Raw genomic sequence first — 14,222 nt, forward strand, 5'->3', positions numbered from 1 at the left:
AAAACTAAAAAAGAGCTGGGGATGTAGTTCAGTGGTAGAACTGGGTTCAATCCCCAGTACCAGGGCAAAGGAGAAGAAGAAAGAGAAGAAATTCTCTCTTTGTTCAATACAACCCTCTTCTCCTTCAGACTAACAGCTCATTCCAGTCACTACCTGGAAACATCACTGATCACAACCACCAGCCAACACTCACTGAGTGCTTGGTCTGTGTCTAACCCTCTGTTAGGTACACAGGTGAATTCTTTCAATTGTTTCTCATAACAACCCAAGACGTAGATACTTATTAGTAGCCTACTTCAAAAAGGGGACAACCAAGGCACAGAAAGATGGAGTCATTTGCCTCTGATCACAGCAAATAAACTGTTGAGACTCATGCTTCACTGCCTGGCTTGGGCCTTTCTCAAGACAGCCTTCTCTCCCCAAATACCCGACTTCCACATTCCAAGTTTGAGAGGACTCTTTGCAGTCATGCAAATCCAGCCCCTCGCTCTGCCTTCTTCTCCAGCACCTCCTTCAAAGCTGTCTTCTGTCACCTCCCGCCTGGGTTAGGCTTCCTGATGGCCAGCATCATTTCTTCTTCTTTCAGACCAGCTTCCTCTCCTTGAAGTGCTATTCTGCGTGGAATACACTGTAACTCCTGCCAACTCCCGAGTTTCTAAGGCAGGCTTTTTTATCTTACCATCTCCGCTTTGACCAGACACTTGGTACAACTTCAAACATTGTCGCCTGTGGTTTGGCTGCCTAACAAGGAGCTCTTGGAAGCCAGCCTCTTTTGAAGCCCACCTGACATTTAGCACCCTTAATATAGACTTTGTCTACCAGGGAGCAGGGTACGCTGAGAAGTTAGATGAGAATCCGGGAGGAGGCTATTTCTCTGCTTGTGATTTTTAGCCTGGTGGTGGAACCAATGCTAAGACTAGTGACATAAACTGAAAATGTAAAAGCCGGAATGCAGGGTGAGATGCCAATGTCGCTTCTCAGAGTTGGCTCATTAGCGTCCAAAGCAAGGCGTCTCTAGCAGAAGTGGGGAGGCCCCCTGGAGGGTCTTTTCCTCCCAGAACGACTGGGGGATAGGCAGGCTCAACCTTCAAGGCAAACAGGAAACTCGGCCAACAAACCAAAGGAAAAAGGAAGCTCCCAGATTCCTGTTCCAAGTAGCCTCCTGAGAAGGACTTTATCTTTGGGGAAAATTTTGCCGAAGGAAATTTGAACTGAAGTTGCAAGTTTCCTTTGTTAAGAAAAGCAAATAACATGAAAAGAGAGAGAAGCAACAAGGCAAAAGAATGGCCATTGCATAAGCTGATCTAATCTCTGGTAATATAAACTGGAAAGATCTAGACTTAAATGCACTCACAGAGAGGGGAGGAGGGTGTGGCAGCAGCGGTGGTTTGAGCAAAAGGGCTGAGCAGAGAGAAGGGCAGTACAATGATGCTTGCTAACCTCAGGAGCCATAGAGAGCTTTGTGCTCCACGTACCTGGGAAAGGAGATAATTGAAGCATATTAATAACACCAGTCAACTTTACTCTCGGCAGTCACCATGTTTTTAACCCATACCAGAATCATCTTAAGTTCCTCGCATACATCAACTAATTTAAACCTTACAACAACCCTAAAAAGTAGATACCATTATTATCACTTCCTTTGGGAGGGCTCAGAAAGGTCAGATACCTTGTTCAATGTCACACAGTTCATAAGGCTCATAGGTAGAATCCGAACACAGGCCATCTGGTTTGAAGGTTCCTAGTCTTGCTACTATACAGTAGCTGCAAAGCAGCCCACAGAATTAGTAATCTCCAGCTGGGATTTTTGGCTCAGAGGTAGAGTGCTCGCCTAGCATGCATGAGGCACTGGGTTCAATCCTCAGCATCGCATAAAATAAAGATATTGTTTCCACCTATTAAAAAAAAGAATTAGTAATCTCTGTTCTTTAAGAATTTTAATAACTCCTAGAATAGAAATAAGGTACAGAAGAAAGAAATTTGAGTTTGACTTTTGACTCTACGACTGAAGAATGTAACTTTTGATGTGGAACTTCATAGATGATTGCAAATAATAAGTGAAATAATGCATATGTCAGATACACAGTAGATGCTCAGTAAATCTTCACAAGAGCTTATACTCATTGACGCTTATCAGATGTTTGGCATGTGTTCAGTCCTAGATACATGCCTCTTGAATAAAGTTCAGTGGGACTATAATGTGGGTTTTGCACTCCTGCTTCATTATAGGGCATGAAGAAGGGTTATGGTGTGCGCCTTAAGGAAAACTTCTCATAACTTCACACTAGATTTGTGTAGTAGAAGCTTGAGCATAATTCAGATGAGGTTCTTGTTTTAAACAGCTTTTTCATTACTGTGACCAAAATACCTGACAAGAACAACTTAGAAGAGGAAAAGTTTATTTGAGGTCTCAGTCCATAAATGGCCCACTCCATTGTCTGGGCCCAAGAGGAGGCAGAAGCTGCTCCCCTCGAGGCAGCAAGGAAGCAGGGGGCTTCCCCCCACAGGAAGTACAACCTTTCCAGAGCACACCCCTAGTGACCCACCTCTTCCAGCCACACCCTACCTGCCTACAGTTACCACCCAGTCAGTCAGTTCAAACTAGGATGATATCAGGATGCTCTCTGAGACCAAAAGGGATGCAAAACTGGCCCCTGGTGGGAGGAAGTTGCAGGTTGCTATGGGAACTTCCAATTCAGTCTCCTTAACATGAGGCTGACTCTATGTCCTGTTTGTTGGGACAGTTCCAGTTGAAGTCTGTTGCTTCAGCAGATGTGTCAGTGGAATCTCTTTTCTTTCTTAAAAGTATCCCCATTTTGGAGAAAAGTTATAGTCATCCTACTTATCATGGATGAGGCTTCCTTCTGGATGGCCGAATTTCAGTTTCCCCCAGATCTGTCAGCTCCTGGTGGTCTACTCCCTCCAGGGCATCTTCAGGGACAGAGTTCCTTCAAGAAGACTCCAGGCTGGTTCCCCTCCCACAGGCTCATATCTGGTATCCACAAAAAGACGAGCCTTTTCCTCCCCTCTGTCTAAGAAACTGCAGCTCAAGCCTACTGCAACTCGTTCTCCTTCCCTCTCTATTTTTAAAGATTGAAAGTAGATGACTATGAATGCTAGCAGGCTTGGTTTTATCATTTCTAACATGTCTTTAACAGTAGTTCAATATCCTATTCTCTTATAATGTGGTGTTACTTAGCATCTATTTTAATAGGATCTGACTTTAGGACTCTGTCCATCTCCTAAACAATAGAAAGAGTTGAATCTAACATCTAATCATATATAATTTCATAAAAGAGAAGCAGAGGTGGTGGGGGAAGAAACCAGATCTCCTACCAAGCAGGAGGTTCTAATAGCAGTAGTCTATGACCCCATGCCACAGTGGATTCCAGGAATGTAGGAATATAGCTAAGCAAGGACAATTGTGGCTAGGAGTTCTCCACCATAAAGAGGAGAGAGATAATCCATCAGACTTCTATCCGTCTCCTCATGTTCCTTCTTTGATGATGCCAACGCATGTAGCATCTCAAAATCTGGAGCATTTCTTTGTCACTAGTGCACTGGATAAATAGTCTGGGCAGATTTTTCCTCAATTTTGAATGTGTAAAGGAAATTCTGCCTTAGAATTGTCTCTCTGATTGGGGACACCTGGCCTCATTACTGGGTGGAGCATGCACGGACCTGTTAGCCTTGCTGGTGCCAGTTCTTGGTCCTCTATCCGACCCAAAGAGTAGAGAAGCGGGCAGAGGCAAACTTGTTCCTCTCCACATCTCCAGAGAGTTGACAATGGTATCCTCCATTGCTGAAGGGTAGAAACTGAAGCATGTGGCCATACGCAGGATCACTCTTCTTGTCCCCATTTTTCTTGGGTAACCTTGTTAAGACTTCTGGATCTTCCCAAGCCACAGGCTGCATCAGGGGCTTAGCCAGGTCTGACTTTCAGGTCCTGCTGGCTGCATAACTTGAGCTCTGTGGAGTAGAGTGCAGAAACAAAGCAAAGCTTTTTAGAGTAATCACACCTTTTCCCACAAGCCATGTTTTCATAAGAGGTTTTGTTTTTTCCCAGCAGCAAGGTAAAGCAAGCAATTGAACTACCTTGTTCTCCGATCAATGAATCCATTGTGTGCTTCAGGTAGCAAAAGGGTTTTTTTTTTGTTGTTGCTTTCCCCTTATGTCCCTCTCTCTGTCTTTCAATGTTGGTTTGGAGCCAAAATTAAATTTGGCCATGGGCTAGGAGGGAAAAGAACTGGTTAGACAAACCTTTCTTTGGTTGGGATTTAGATTTCCATACAAGTTTATAGATTTATAAGTGAAATTGCTACTAGATATGTATTCATTTGTACACAAGTACTTATTCAAGCCTCCTTCCCCCCGATTCCTCACACCAGCTGACCTCCAGAACACAGGCACTAAGTGTATTGCACCTGACATGGCTTGATTATTTCACCACTATAAAAAGATGTAGGGTTACTGAGGTACTAGCCCATGCTGGCCAAGAAAGGGAGAATCAAAGATTCATGCTTCCCATGGACAAAGCTTCAGATCAAAATTCTAGAATGTCCTCATCTGCTTACAAATGAGGATAGAGGAGTGGTGTTATTTATTTCACTGTTTCTCCTCAGCTCACAGATGATTTGGACAGATTCTATTCTCAGTTCTGAGCTAGTTTAACAATAACTGGAGCCAAGACAATTTAGTGGAAAAGAATAGTCCTTTCACTGAATGATGCTGGGACAACTGGTTAGCCACGCACAAAAGAAGGGTGTTGGACCCCTGTGTCAGATGCAGGGCTCCCATGACAAAATGCCACAGAGTTGGGGCTTAAACAACAGGTATTTATTTTCTACCAGTTCTGGAGTCTGGTGTCTGAAGTCCAAGATCAGGATGTCAGCAAGCGCGGTTCTGGTAAGGGTCCCTCGCCTGGCTTGCAGATGGCCACCCTTTTGCTGTCCTCACTTGGCTGGGGTTGGAAAGACAGTGAGAGTTTCCCCTTCTTTTTTTAATATTTACTTTTTAGTTGTAGTTGGACACAATGTCTTTATTTTATTTACATGGTGCTGAGGATCGAACCCAGGGCCTCGCATGTGCTAGGCTAGAGGTCTACCACTGAGCCACAACCCAGCCCCAAGAGTTTCCCCTTCTTAAAAGACTAACAGATCTGATTAGGGCCCCTACTTTATAACCTCACTTAGCTTTAATTACTTCCTAAAGACCCTGTCTCCAGATACAGTCATATTGGAACTAACTGGAAATAGGCCAAGGACCTAAATGTAAGAGCAAAAACTATAAAACTTTTAGAAGAAAATATAGTAAATATTTATGACCTTGGGTTAGCCAAAGCCTTCTTAGAAATCACACAAAAAGCATAAATGACAAAAAGGAAAAAAAAATAGATGAATTTGATTTCATCAAACTAAAACTGTGCTTCAGTGGATACCAAAAGACAGCCCACAGGCCAGGAGAAAATACCTACAAAAGGTCCCTATAAAAGACCTGTGTCTAGAATATATAAAGAATTCTTACAACTCAAAGAGTAAAAGGACAACTCAACTAAAACATATGCAAAGAGTATGAATAGATACTACCTCAAAGAAGATACAAAAATGGTCAATAAGCACATGAAAAGGTATCCATGATCATTAGCCATCAGAAAAATATTAATCAAAACCACAATGAGATACTACGTTACCAACCAGATGACTGTAATCAAAAAAGGTAATTGTAGGCATTGGCAAGTTTCTGTGGAGAAAACAGAATCTTGAGATATTGGAGATAGAATATCAGTTGGTAAAGCCATTTTGTGAAACAGTCCAGCCACCCATCAAAAGGCTAAAGCTAAAGTTATTATGTGAAAAGAAATTCCACTCCTAGTTATATGCCCAAGAGAAATAAAAACATATATTCATACAGAAACTTGTATATGATGTTCATAGCAGCATTATTCATAATAGCCAAGGAGGGGAAGCAATCCAATGTCCAACAACTGATGAATAAATTAATACAATGTGGTGAATCTATACAATAGAACATCATTTGGCCCTAAAAGGGATGAAGTACCGATCTATACTACAATAAGGATGAACCTTGAAAACATTATGCTAAATCACAAAAAAACTACACATTATCCACTTCAATAAAACCCAAATAGGCAACTCAAAGGAGACAGTAAGTGTGGATTGTCTTGGTAGGCTGGGTGAAGTGGGAGAAACGGGGAGTAACTGCTAATGGATACAGGGTTTCTATTTGGGGTGATGGAAATGTTCCAAAAATAATTGTCATGATGTTTGCTCAGCTCTGTACTGAATATACTAAAAACTATTGAGTTGTATATTTTAAAAGGGTTGAATTGTAAGGGGAATGGGTGCGTGCGTGTGTGTGTGTGTGTGTGTGTATACATGCACATGTGTAACTGGAAAAATTATCTCACCAAAGTTGATGTGTGTGTTAAACTAGAAAAAAATATGACCTGAGATTTGAAACAAAGATGAAATTATGAGAAAAATGTGGGGGTTAGACCCAACATATGGGCTTTCGTTCATTCTGGAGAAAATACCAAAATGTCTAAAAGCTAGAAAAACTGAATTAGGAAAAAATATGCTCAGGAAACCAAGCCAAAGATCAGACTATGTTAAACTGAACAAAATAGTAAAGCACCATCTTATTTAAAGGAGTGAGAGCCCAGGGAAGTAACAGTTACCACATTCAGAATGCTTCTGGTCAGGAAAGGAAATAGAACCCCCAAGGACCAGCCACATGTTCTTTCCCTGGAAATGATCTGATGAACAGCAATACTTTTACTAATTACAGAAATAAATAATATAATTTATTTATTAACAGAAATAAACATGATTACAGAAATAATATGTTTAAGATAATATAAAAAGTACAGAGAAAAGAGGAACATCAATCTCACCATACTCCTATAAATTCTGATATTTGGTAGTGATCTCTCCTAAGCACATAGGTCCATTTATTAGAGCTCATACTATACATACAATATATAGTCAACATTTCCCGTTATTTAAAACATTCAGGGGTATCACTTTCAATCAGAAGAATAAAACATAATTATTTAATTATTTTCCTGATAGAAGGCATTTATTTCTTCAATCTTTTACCTTATAAATTTGCCAAGAAAATGTTGAGCTAGATTTTTGTTCATATTCAAATTTTTCCTAAATAAAATAATAAAATAGATTAAAAGTTATAAAAGTATTTAACAATAACAGTTCTTGATAGAACTGATAAAAAATGACCTATTATATATATATAATATATATATATATATATATATATATATATATATATATATATATATTAACAGCATTATGTGATATGCCTATTCCTCTACAAAATATGAGAAATCTTAAAAATAATTCCTATTGACATCCTAGGAAAGAATTCTCATAGCATTACTCATAATGGCAATAATTTGGGGGAAAATAAACAGCTGTCAATAGCAAAAAAAAAAAAAAGTTAAATGGCTCATGATTGATTATGTTTCAGTAATTTAAGTTGAATTGTTTTGAAGACAAAGAAATGACAAAGAAAAGCAATTTCACAAATTCTTAAATGATGTGCATGACAAGCATCAAATTCTTTGTAAGTTCAAACAACAAAGAAACACCATAGGCCAGGCACAGTGGTGCATACCTATAATCCCAGCTGAGGCTGAGGCAGGAAGGTTGTGAGTTCAAAGCCAGCCTCAGCAAAAGTGAGATGCTAAGCAATCAGTGAGACCCTGTTTCTAAATAAAATATAAAATAGGACTGGAGATGTGACTCGGTGGTCGAGTGTCCCTGGGTTCAATCCCTGATAACAACCCCCCCCCCCCAAAAAAGTAAATAAATAAAACACCACAAAGATTAGTCTGGGTTGTGGTTTTGTTTTCTTATTTATACTTTTCTATATTTTCCAAACTACTTATACTGACAATTTATATCATTATTTTCAAAAGTTTGTGGATTTAAATAATTAGCCCATGAGTTAATCCACTTTCAATGAGTATCTGCACAGGAAAGCTGGAAGTCTATGGGGACCATTGAAAGGTCTTGCTGCTTGGGCTTCCAGCTCCAGCCATGTTGCTTTCTACGTGTGCTTTGTGTCCAGGCCTTGAATGGCCTTCATTTCTCCTGTGACACATGACCTCCCTGTGCTCATGTCCCTGAGTCTGTATTTCTCAAGACTGCTTGCCTGGGACTGTGCTGAGCCATCCAATGAACATTAATGCCGGATGCACAGGAGGCAAACATCCAAGAAAGGAGTTCTGCAGTTCTTGCCAAGCAGTGAAGGAGAAGGTGAACCTGGATAAAGCTTGCATGAGGGAATCTAAACATAATCCTGACTTCAAGGACTCCCCAGATTGCAAAATTCTACAGACAGGAAGCGAAATACAACCAACATCGCTGCCACACCCACCTCTGTGAATCTCTGGTTACCATTCTCCGCCATGACCTCTGGCTTGTCCAGCAGCCTGCTAGATCTCACACTAAGAACAAAACAAAAGTAGGAGGAAAGAGCTATTTAAAAAAGATAGGATTGACAGAAAACTCAACTGTCAATGGAATAGTCTGGACTTTCTGGTTTGTAAGCCATTCACTCACTCACTGGTCAGGCAATGACAACATGCTGAATTACTGTGGACCTAGAGCCATAATGCTGGTGAGGTGATCCTTAATTTCAGGGACTCAAACAATGCTAGGATGCATGTATAATCAGATGGAAAAAACTAGATCAAAAATCAGTGGCAGTTGGCTTCCAAGGATGGGAAATCAGGTTGACCATATTCCTTTCCTCTCCAAGGAATTGTCGTAGCATGTCTGTTTTCTCATCCCCATATTCACAAGTGGCCAGAAATCTCTTCCTAGCCAACAGAGATCCAGAAAGTTCTGTTATTTGTTATCCTCTCTCTCTCTCTCTCTCTCTCTCTCTCTCTCTCTCTCTCTCTCTCTCTCTCTTTCTTTTTTTTTTTTTTGGTGGGGGGTGGGGAACTGGGGGTTGAACCCAGGGCTTTGCGAATGCAAGGCATACACTTTGCCGCTGAGCTACATTCCAGCCCTGTTATCTATTCTCAATGATGCTCCAAAATAAATTGTTTCAAAACTCAGTGACTTAAAAAAACAAACAAGAATTTAGTCTCACATTCACAAATCCTCATGATTGACTAGGGCTCAGCTGATTTAGATTGAGCAGGCTAGAGCTCCCACCTGTCATTGGTTCTAGCCTACCGGCTGGGCAGTAGGTATGTGTGCTCAATTTGGGGCCCAGGATGAATGAGCAATTGTTCCTAAGGGAAGTTCTCACAAAGGACCACCTTGACCCAAAAAGACGGAGTTCTGATGTACAGGTTCATTTCAAACCTCTGAAATGTCACATCCACTAGTATTCTCTTTGGCCAAACTCAGAGTTAAGGGACAGAAAGTGCACTCCACCCACCACAAGACCATAGCAAGCATGTTGATAAATAATCCTCTTAGAATACTATGAAGAATTGAGAAAAGTAATTCTATTTTGCACAGTGATGATTAAATTTCCAGGATCAACCAATTCTTTCTCCTCTGACTACTTTCACCTTTTTTTCTAGGTTCCCAGATAATGTTTGCATCCCTGGGGGGTGGTAGGGGGCAATTCACCAGGAGATCAGTATTATCCACCTAAATGGAGAAGGAACAATTTTTCTTTGGGAAGGTTTTGCCCAACCTGAAATGTGTCAAAACATCTCCATTAATTGAAAGGGGACACAGTTATGCAAAGCCACTGAGTATAAAGAACTTAGAGGCAAAAAGGGAGTGAAGGGAGAAAGCATATTTAGCAAACAGAACTAGAAACGAAGTTCAAATCATTTCAATTTTTTAAGATATTCAGGAGAATGTTCTCCTGAATCCCTTTATTCTTATTTCACTATTTTTTCACAGAGACAATTGTAGGGGGGGAAAATCAATCTAATGAGTAGAAAATACAACTACCCATAATTCTATCTCTCCTAGTTGGCTATTGTTGAAATATTTTATACATGGACAACTACAGAGCCCTGGAAATCAAGGTGATCCTACCTAAGACAATGCAGTAAAAACGTAAGGCTCTGGATCCTGGGGGCTTGAGTACCAGAAATTCTTGTTCTCAACCCTCAACTACAAATGTCTGGGTCAGTCCTCTCTTAAGGACTTGTAAAAAATGTCTATTGCATTTGCAAAAGTACTTTTTACTTTTGCAAATGGAATCAGATATCACAACTACCTTTCACAGCAGAACAGTTTTTCTTAACAACAAAGATTTGATTATATAATTTTAACTTCTGCTTTGTGTTTCATTTATGAATTACCACAAACTTTTAAACTAATGCTCCATTGATGGAAGTTTAGGTTATTTCCAAATTTTCAGAATTACTTTCTACATGCATAATAACCCACATCTCTTCATCTAGAAACTAAGGCATTTATTTTCATTTTCAGGTCTAAGAAATATGAGCAGTGTCTTATTGACAATAAATAGAACCACCCTTTTGGTGTTAGAATGTGGGCAGTAAGAAAGGAAATTGTGTGGCTGGGTGGAGATTAGTCATTTCTGAAAGGGCATGTATGTTGACAGCAATCCACTCAAAATTGTATAGATGCGGGCTAGTTCCAGAACCCCGTTCAAGCTCTGAATCAGCATTAAACACTACTAAGTTCAGATGTTCATCTCTGCGCTCGGGTCTGCCAGTTAGAGTAGAGACAAAAACAAGGCCAGACGCCTGGTGGCCTCTTGGCAATCCTGCCCCTGGAGTCGCTTCTGGAAAGACAAAAGAATTCCATGGACTCTTTTGCCACTAGGACAGAAATGCCACCCAGCTTCTCAGCCCATCTCCATCACCACAGCAGGGGAGAGTGGCCCAGGCATTATCACTTTGGTCAGGAACAGCTTAAAGCCAGTATCATGCTGGTTGATGATAAACTAAGCCAGGTATTCGAGAGAAAGCTATTGGAGGAAATAAGCCAGAAGACAGCACCAGAAAGCGAAACACCATTCCTTATCCAACTCCACCACCCAAGAGACATCAAAGCACCATTGCCTAAAGCAGGTGTTGAAATTATTACTGCTATGGAGCAGCATCTTGGCACCAGAAGAACATATTCTCTTCCATCAACCCTGCTTTCCCCCAATTTTATTTCCACTCCTTCCCATAGCAAATCAAGACTGTCCAGCAAAACACATACTCCATTGTGCCACATGACTGCAGTGCCACTCAGAATCAAGCCGCTCTCCTGTTAGTCCAGTTCATGACTTTGTATCAATCCCCCGACCTTCTTCCACTCTAATGTAGGGTCAAGATAATAGATTCATAGAAAACTGAAGCCTAGGAGGACCATGGAGATTTTTTCCAATGTCTTCACCCTCCAGTAAGAGGGCGAATGGCCTCATGGCCCCTCAGAGCTCGTGACAGAGTCTAAGACTTTTGGCCCCCACCACTCTGTCCAGACTCCAAGCTGGTCCTCTCGCCAATGCTCCACACTGGTAAAAGCCTTTTCACCTGAGTGCCTCTGGGGATGTCATGAAGACAAATGACTCTCTAGCTGTATGGTCCTTTAGTCCTTTGGATCAACTTGTGCATATCAGTGTAGCTGGCAGGCCTTCATGCACACAGAAGCTGGGAAGAAATGAAGCAGCCCACTTGGGTTAAAACCATCAATGGGCTGGGGTTGTAGCTCAGTGGTAGAGTGCTTGCCTAGGACGGGTGAGGCCCTGGGTTCAAACCTTAGCACCACATAAAAACGAATAAACAACAACAAACAAATAAATAAAATAAAGGTTAAATTCTAAAAAAAAATCAAAAGAACATTCTCTCTAATGTTTCACTCTCTAGACAGCTAAAGAGGTCATTTGTGAGGCATTATAGAGAGTTAATCCCCACATATCAGCTAGGCTAAAAGAACAGTTTATTTCATACCCTTAAACTTTACAAGAATAGAACACAAACTACAAGGCAGTAAGAACAAAGGAACAGACTAGATACATATTTTTTCAGAAATTTTAAGCCATGGAAGAACAAAAAAAAATTTTTTTTCTTCAAATAAAACTTAGGGGCAAGGGATTGAATTACATGCAAAGCTTATTTTTAGTGCCCTTTATGGATATAAAGTCATGCTGTTAGTTTAGGAACAAAAAATGCATTATGTATCACTTGTTTCACTCATAAAATTACCATGTTTTGTATATTGATATATTTAGACATTGGGAGGACTGAAAAAAGATTTTTTTTTTCTGATTTCTTTCCTGGTTATTTTCTTGGGCAAAAGAGAATTTTTTAAAGTCCTCAGTGGGAAAACTTTTCTTGAGTTTTCAGAACATTAATAGATTTTTAGAATGTCTTTTCTTCTCCCAAGCTGATTTTAAATCGTCAGGTTCTCAAGTCAGGGCACTCACATATGTTCAAGAGTGTCCTCTTGGCTTCTGTCTGGGCAATTGGCACAGCCTGGTTTTGTCCTGGTGACCTGTGGTGGAACTTCAAAAAGCCCACCAGCATACAAGAGGAAAGCACAGATCATATATTGCAAAAGAGGATATACTATGCATCTTTTTCTTCTTCATTAAAGTGTCATAATGGCTAATTTTAAAATTACTTAATGAGTCAAAACCACAGCCTTAGAGTCAATCCATCTACTCTTTCCCACTGTGGAAATCCCACAGAGTTGAAATTCACTTGGCCCTCCAAGGCAGATCTCTTCTGTTCTCCCCAGGGCTGCACTGCATTAAGCACATTTCTAGAAATGAAACAGGAGAGACCAAAAGTCATTTAGGTTACACCCCACAAGAGCACAAACCCTCCTTCTACGAAGCCTACAAATTGTCAACTTTCCCTCACCTCCCCCACAATCAATGGTTTGAGACCCTAGTGTTATACTTCACAATAAGCGTATTCATATGTGAGCAATACCTGTCTTCCTCACTAGATTGTAGGTTCATCCGAGCAGGAACCCAACCTTCTCTGCTGACTGTTTTGCCCTCAGCATCTATCAGCAATGGGAACAGAGCAGTAAATGTCTGCTCACTACTTTCTAAGATGGCTCTTGTCAGAATTTCCCTCTATATAGAACTTAGGTTACTCTCCCTGTAACTTCCACCCACTGACCAGATTCTCCCTTCTGGTCCATATAGAAACTAGGAAGCTATCTTTCACAAAGATAGCCCTTTGTGAAGCTATCTTTTCACAAAGATAGGGGAACCATTTGGTCATCATCAAAGTTTCTTTCCTCTAGGCTAACTCTCCTCAGTTTCTCCAGCTGTTCTAAGAGTGGCAGGGGTTTTTAGTTCTTTCATTATCATGAATACTCTTCTCTGAAGATATCATTGCTCTAGTTCTATAGACCCACGTGGCTAACAGGGAAGAGAAGTAGTTATTGGAAGAGAAGGTTATTGACACATTAAGTTATTTCCCCCAAAAAGGTTCTGAGGTCTGAGACTAAAATAGAAATCTGTAATGTTCTTCACCAAAAAGCTGATTGGTAACCAGGACTTCAGGAGGTCTCCTTCTCTCTATGGCAATAGAACCCCACAATTTTAGCTGGATATGTAGCTACCTAGAGTAAAGACCATGTTCCTGGCCTCTTTTGTGGCTATGGTCATGTGAAAAAGTTCTTTTTGATGGGATTAGTAGAAATGAGCAGACTTCAAGAAGGTTCTCAAGAACCTTCCCAAGAGACAGCACACCTACACCTACCTCTTCTATTCTTTTTCCTAGAATGTGAATGCCCTATCTTAGACCATGAGCCCAGGTCACACCTAGTTGAACAATAACATAGACATTAAGGGCAGTTCTGAATCAAGAATTTTTTTTTGTCTGAAACAGAAGGAAACTGTTATCTTATTTAAACCATCCTAACTCTGGGTTCTTTGTCTTGCACAGCCAAAACTAATTGGATACTCTTTTGCTCTCTCTTCAACTTTAATTCAAGTAGTTTTATAACTGAAGCAGAGTATAATGTGATTAAACATGAACTTGCAAGCTAAAAACTTTCTCATTGATTGCTACCTTGCCAAGGGTGAGGGAGAAAGGGAAGCACAGGATATAATACAAAAAGCATTATAGAAAGGGTGTCTGTGACTTGCCTGGAAAGAGCTACCAAGAGTTGACTCTCTGTGTAATAAAACATACAAAGGAGGAAAAAAGGGAGGAGATGCCAACATACAAGAGAAAAGCACAGATCATATTTTGCAAAAGAGGATATACTATGCATCTTCTTCTT

General features: G+C 40.5%; 1 long non-coding RNA gene across 1 annotated transcript; it reads right to left on the reverse strand.

The window, feature by feature from the left end:
• Positions 1 to 2,382: 2,382 nt before the first annotated feature.
• Positions 2,383 to 5,303, reverse strand: LOC124087280 (uncharacterized). The gene is made up of 3 exons (XR_006850023.2): positions 4,848 to 5,303; positions 4,096 to 4,230; positions 2,383 to 3,969 (listed from the first exon to the last, which is right to left on the reverse strand). It is a non-coding gene; the product is annotated as an uncharacterized LOC124087280 (long non-coding RNA).
• Between the last annotated feature and the right edge of the window lie 8,919 nt (positions 5,304 to 14,222).

The sequence above is a fragment of the Marmota monax genome, unplaced genomic scaffold (genome assembly GCF_021218885.2).
Source record: "Marmota monax isolate L192 unplaced genomic scaffold, Marmota_monax_Labrador192_F-V1.1 WCK01_AAM20220418_F8-fsc00012, whole genome shotgun sequence".
Lineage (NCBI taxonomy): Eukaryota > Metazoa > Chordata > Mammalia > Rodentia > Sciuridae > Marmota > Marmota monax.